Here is a 6503-nt window from a genome sequence, read left to right as displayed (position 1 = left end):
GAGAGCCCTTATCATAACTCTTCAATTGGTGTGGTCAAGGGATCATTGTATGATAATATATTTGCCGTAGATTGTTTTGGGCTCCATTTAGATGAATTGATTGGGGTATTCACGAAATATTTTAGATCAAATAATATATCTACAGATTTCTGATCTTGGGCAGCTATTAGCAATGATCCATCACGGTGAATGTTACGAGAAAACATTGATTTTAACATTTTGAAAATTGCAACCCTTATTGTAGTAATCTTTGTTATTTCAAAGGGGGTATTAGGAGTAATTTTGAGGTAAATGCCTAAGTTTTGGGAAGGAGAAACTTGGACAGGGGGAGGGGAATTACTTTTGATTGGGGACGTTTTTTTCCTTTTTTTGGAGCTACTAGAAAGGACCACTTGAAATACATTATCATCTATTGTGACATTAGCTCCAAAACTGATAAGTGTCCTATTCTCAGAATTTTAGCTTTCATGTGAGCTTTGTGATAGAGAGCTTGACCAGCCAAGATGGGTCAAAAAGTGATCAATTTCATTAGTATTTAGGGTGGGATCCGGAGGGAATTTTTTTAGGGGGAGTTCTTTGCATTGCCTATTGGAATAAGCTTTAAGCTAAACAGGAAAAGATAGTAATATGATCCAAGACCGTCCGCACTCTACTGTGGGGAAAACTTTACCATCCACAAAAGAAAACACCACAGTTTGGCCCTGAGGAGGATTTTGAGCACGATTGGTTCGGTACAACTACTGATAAATCGAGACAATAATTCGCAAGAAACTTATTTTTAAATTTCTTAAAACGTTGCTGCTGTGTTGGTGATTTTAGTTGTTAATGATCGTGATCGTGATAATGATTGTTAAGCCTTATTTGTTAATGATCGTGGTGTCGCAAATACGTCCAAAAAGCGAATTTATTTCAAAGCAGGTTCGGGCTAGTTTACATGGACCATTTTTCTATTGAACTTGGCATTAGAAAATTAAATTCAAAATTTGGGCACATGCTTTCTTAGTGTTATATTTATCTGGTACAAATGTCTTGTTTTGTGTCTTTTTGTTAACTTGGAAAGCTTATGAGTCATGAATTGGGAGTATACCCAATGGATAATATCTAAAAATTTCTATTCTATAGAATGTAAAAATAATATCCAACCACACTTAGTTATTGCCAAAATTATCCAACTAGTTAGCTATCTGAAAAATCCTTCTAAGCAAATAAGAATTCTATCCAACTAGGAAAATAATTAAAATTTGAGAGAAAAATAGTTTTATCTTGCTAGCCAAATACAATAAAGCATAAGAGCCAACTTAGTATCTCTAACTAGTTGGATAATACTTTAACTTAATGTTTCTGATATATTGGCTATCTAACTAGACAGATAGGCCTAAGTAAATTCTTCATACAAACTAGTGATAATATCTAACTGGTCGGACATTGTTTTCTCTTAGACATAGCATGAACGTCTAACTTGGTGGATATATCAGAAGATCTAAGACTCAGCATTATCTACCTAGTTAAATATTCTTGCAGTGCCTAAGAGAAACGCCTTCTCTGGCTAGTTGGATATTATCCCAAAACTGCATAGCCTAATGGAATTTACTTAGGCTATCCTCCTAGTTGGATATATATCAGGAGTGTTAAGACTTGGTATTATCCACCTAGGTAGATGTTCATGCTGTGCCTAAGAGAAATGAATTATCTGGCTAGTTGGATATTAACCCCAAACTGATTAGAGAATCTTTTTATCTGCCTAGTTGGATATTTATCAGAAACGCTAAGGAACATTATTATCCCACTAGGTAGATAGCTATTGTCTCTGGCTAAGAGAAACAATTTATATTGCTAGTTTGATATTATCCAAAAACTGCAGAAACGTATATAATATAACATCCTCCGCGTTTGATAGATATACAATCATCTCAGGAGTGCCAAGACTTGGTATTATACACCTCGGTAGATGATCATACTCTGCCAAATAGACATAATTTGTCTGTCTTGTTGGATATTTTCCCAAAACTGATTAGAGAATCTTCTCATCTGCCTTGTTGGAGATATATAAGAAACACTAAGTTACATTATTATCCACCAAGTTAGATATTCTTGCTGTGCCTAAGAGAAACAATTTATCTGGCTAGTTGGATATTATCCCAAAACTGTATAATGGAATTTACTTATCCTCCTAGTTGGATATATATCCAGAGAATCATGGGTCTAAGACAGATGCAATAATAGCGGCCTAGTTAGTGACTTCACCTTCCCTTAAGAGAAATTTCAAATATCCAACCATGGATCTTTTCTACCATAATACCATAATCATGGAGTTACTCTTTAAATATGACGTATATAATTTTGGAGACCACACTGCCTTTCCATGACGATAAATAAAAGTTCAAATAGGGATAAAATCCTTTTAATAGACAGTGATGATGACAACAGTGATAGAAATTCACAAAAATACCAGATATTTAGGTCACATATGCAGTGACTGTCATCAGTAATAAAACTAAATTAAAATAATTTAAAACAATAGTGTAAATAAAAAATCAAATAAAACTATATATTGTTTAATTCTTTTCAAAGCGAAGGCGGAAGCTAGCCTCTTTGACCTTTGTGAATTTGGTTCATTAGCATCCTTTAGTTTACTCTTTAGTTTTAAGTAATGAGGTAGCAAATCAGCAATTTCAACTGAATTAGGAAATTATAGCATGAGTTCAGTGTCTTCTTCTTGTTAATGAATTAAAGAATCATCCGATTGATAGGACTTCTCTTCTAACTTCAGATTTCGTTTACAAATCGATGTGATTATTACTATCATATATATTCTACCCATAAATAATTTTCATTTAGGACTCGTTGTGATACTTATTGTTGTATGTCTCCTAACCACAATCTAGTTTGGTTTCGTTTTGTTGCTTCATTACCTCGGCTATTTTTATATGCCTTTTGCCTGAGCTGTTTCGAGTCATTATCAAGAATGCAATCTTCTACCTGACGTCAGAGATAACAAATTTTTTTTTTCCCAGATGCTCCATAATTTTCATATTTTTCTCTTAATTTCATTGTTACCTAATTATGTAACGACGATAAATGTTCCAATGCCAATGTTCTATAACTCATCTATATTACGTGTTTGCATAATCACTGTTATAATCTTTTTTTTCAAAGTCAGGGGGTAGCAAATCAGTAATTTCAGTTGAACTAAGAAATTCCGACATGAATTTATTTCCTGTTTCGTGTTTATCCTGTACAGATCTTTAAACTAGTAAATGTGTATGATTCATGTATGTATGTATGAATATTTTTTTTTCCTTGAAAATGGCTCCATATTTTCTTTTTTTTTTAAATAGTAACCTTGGATTTTCTGTCCGAAAAAATTATTTAGATAGGTTACAAGTGTCTGTGTCATGGCTTTAGACTTTTAAAGTTAGGGAAGGGGGTCGTAGTCTGACTCTTGTTTGTAGTGATTTTGTTGGCTTTAAGCTTGATTTGCATATTTAATTTAAGTTTGACTCGTTTTAAGGTTTATTTATTCATTTACACTAGTGCCTATTGTATGTTTGTTTCCTATGAGTATATACTTTATTTCTTTTCGTTTTGGGTTTTATTTGTTCTCCAATAGTTATTCTTTTGGTCGTTTGAGTTTGATTTGTTCTAGGAATATATTTTTGCTGTTCTTAATTTGAATATTGCCTTTATTTTGAAAAATTTCTTTTTTGGAAACTTTTTTTATTGATTCCTCTTTTTTTTAATATCAAATGTTTCAAGTTTTCTAACATTCCCATTTAAAAATCTTTTTTATCAACAATAAAGCTTTATCAAAGCATCAAAACTCGTGTCATCCTTACGATATTAAAGTAAAAAAGTATTAAAACAAAGAAAGTATCAAAGTAAACAAAGAAACAATAAGTAACTTGCATAACTTACAGCTCTTGCGCCATAAAACAAAGCCATCCCGTAAATGAGTAAATCAAAGTAAACAAAGTATCTAAGCAACAATAAGCAGCTTGTATAACGTATTTCTCTGGCCTGCGAGCTGGGGGTGGGGGGGCTCAACCCCGGACTCATAGTTATTTCGGCTTCTGAAAAATTCAAACAAAATTTCTATTTCTAAATTATGACCAGATATGATTGGGGAAAAAGGTGCGTGGGGAGACTGGTTGCCATTTGATAACTTTTAACTATTAAAAAAGGAGCTGGAGCTTTCAATATCGAATCAAATTAAACTTGTCCAAAATATATTCGACCAGTCGCTCCATAAAACAGGGGAGAACCCCCTGAAAGAGCCTATAAAACTCGTATCCGAAGGTTGTATTGGTCCATGAGGTTATTTTATATTATATGCTGAATAGTATATAAAATAAATAGCCATAAACAAAATGATAAGGTAACGTTTTGGACCAGTGATTGTGAAGGGGGGGGGGGGGGTGTTAACCTGCTTTCAAAATTTAATCATAAAACAGTTAAAAAAAACTTTTGATTTTATGTTGAATGAGCCCCTTCTGAAATTCACCCCCCCCCCCCATTCCATATGAAGTGCCGCGGTGAAAATAAATTATGTTCATTTATATAGGCACCGATATTGTGTTGCCGTTGTTTTTTAGGGCTATATATGCGGGTTTGAGGGGGGGGGGCAATGTGTTGCCAGAAAAACAACCATGACATTTAAAAATAGCATAATATAAGAAATGTAATGGCTCTTTTGGACCTTTTCTTGCCAAAAATATAGTTTCTTTTCATCGCAAAGAAATTCTACGCATACCACAATATTGCATCCTCATAATTGACTAGGAACTGTTATAATGTGTTTCTTGCAATTATGACCATTTCCGTTATTATTTTTTGTTCTGTATATGAGTAAATGTATTTTCTGTTGCTCTTTGTGAAAATGCACTTTGTTTATATTGCTGACGATTAATTCTTTTAAGAGCTGTTTGTGAACGCCAAGTACCAATGATAAGTTCACTTTTTGGCCAGAAGCGAAAAAATATTTCGCCACCAAAACTTCTTGAGCCACCAGCAAATTTAGCTATTGATGAGAGTGCAATTATTCGAAAGCATGGAGATGTTGGTTTTGCAAAGAAAGGAGCATCTGTTGTGTACTATTGTTCTATCAATGACGTTGGATATGCTGCAGAAATCTATAGAAAGAAAGATGCGAACACCAGAAACAGTTTTGTTAAAGAAGCATATCTTCTTTAAACCCTTAATCATAAAAATATAGTAGGTACGAAGTATTTTTGTAAATCTGTGCATGCATTGATTTTAGAGTATTGTTCTGTAGAGTTCCCACTATAGAATGAGAAAGTTCGAAAAATACACACCTTAAAGGAATTTCTAGTTGAAATACAAATGAATATTTGTATTGTGGAAATATTAAAAATAGTAGCAATGGGTATCACAAATGGACTTTTATACATACATGGCAAAGGAATTTATTATGGCGATTTGAAACCAGAGAATGTCTTAATAAATCACGAAGCTGACTTGATTATACCAAAGCTCACTGATTTTGGGGAAGGGAGGAATGAATTAACCAATGCTAGCCGGTTGACAACAACCTCGTGTTCCCAAATCGGTGCTGCAAAAGGAACCATTAGTTACGCAAGTCCCGAACGACTTGCTGGCAAAAAAGCATCTCCAGTAAGTGATATATATGCATTAGGAATGATGCTCTACCAGATGGCTAAACCATCCCTTTCATATCCTTGGGCAGAAAAATTTCCCGACGCTTCTTTTAGCTGTCCAATAGAACAAGCTATAGAAAATGGACTTCGAACATCTTTCGATTCTGTCCATAGTGACTTAGCCACGATCATATGCTCATGTTGGGTGCATGACGGAAATGCCAGGCCCTCTTCGGCTGTTGTTTTACACCTCCTTGCTGAACTTCCAGACAGTGCTTTTGAATTGAACAGCCAGTCAATGGACATTGGTATCGAGTTTCATCATTTGCCTGATGATTCTACCAACCTTGATTCAGAAGTTGATCTAATCAAAGTGGATGATTTGGCTCCTTCCGTTGCTGGTCCGACACACCCTGAGTCACCTTTCAATTTATCCGCAAATTTGGACTTCCTGAAATGTTTAGAATCTGCGGAAGGACCAAACAAAGTTTTTCAGTCCTCACTTGACGAAGGTTTGATTACTAGTACTCCTAACTATTTGTTTTCTGAAAACCGTTCAAAAAAAGTCTATTATACTACTGAAGCTACCTCCATTTCACCAATTTCTCAAAAAAAGGTCTTCAGCCCTTTCGATGCTCGAATCAGAAGAGTTGTTCAGCATACCTGACGTACTTATGCCAGACAGAGAGAAAAGAGTAGTGGCAGTAGGCCTTGCTGTAGACCAGTTCGAGATAAAAACTTTGCGGCGGTTCCAACTTGCAGCAATAAATGTAACAACAAAAGAGAAAGATGTTTTAGTGGTAGCCGGTACAGGTTCAGGCAAATCAATTTGTTACCAAGTCCCAGCTATCATGAAGAACGTCATCACGATTGTCAGTGTACCTACTC

General features: G+C 34.7%; 1 protein-coding gene across 1 annotated transcript in view; it reads left to right on the top strand.

Annotated features, from left to right (window-relative positions):
• The first annotated feature begins 994 nt into the window (after positions 1-994).
• The window catches only part of Psf3 (DNA replication complex GINS protein Psf3), a 55963-nt gene continuing 50454 nt past the window's right edge, over positions 995-6503 (top strand). The window contains exon 1 of the mRNA XM_089097479.1: positions 995-1018. The gene's annotated coding sequence lies outside the window, so the exon portion shown is untranslated. The remainder of the gene's footprint in view (positions 1019-6503) is intronic.

This window comes from Artemia sp. Qi Xiang Cuo, chromosome 12 (genome assembly GCF_049724085.1).
Source record: "Artemia sp. Qi Xiang Cuo chromosome 12, ASM4972408v1, whole genome shotgun sequence".
Taxonomy (NCBI): Eukaryota; Metazoa; Arthropoda; class Branchiopoda; order Anostraca; family Artemiidae; genus Artemia; species Artemia sp. Qi Xiang Cuo.
Note: the sequence above shows the minus strand (reverse complement) of the source record. Positions and strands in the feature narration are given on the sequence as shown.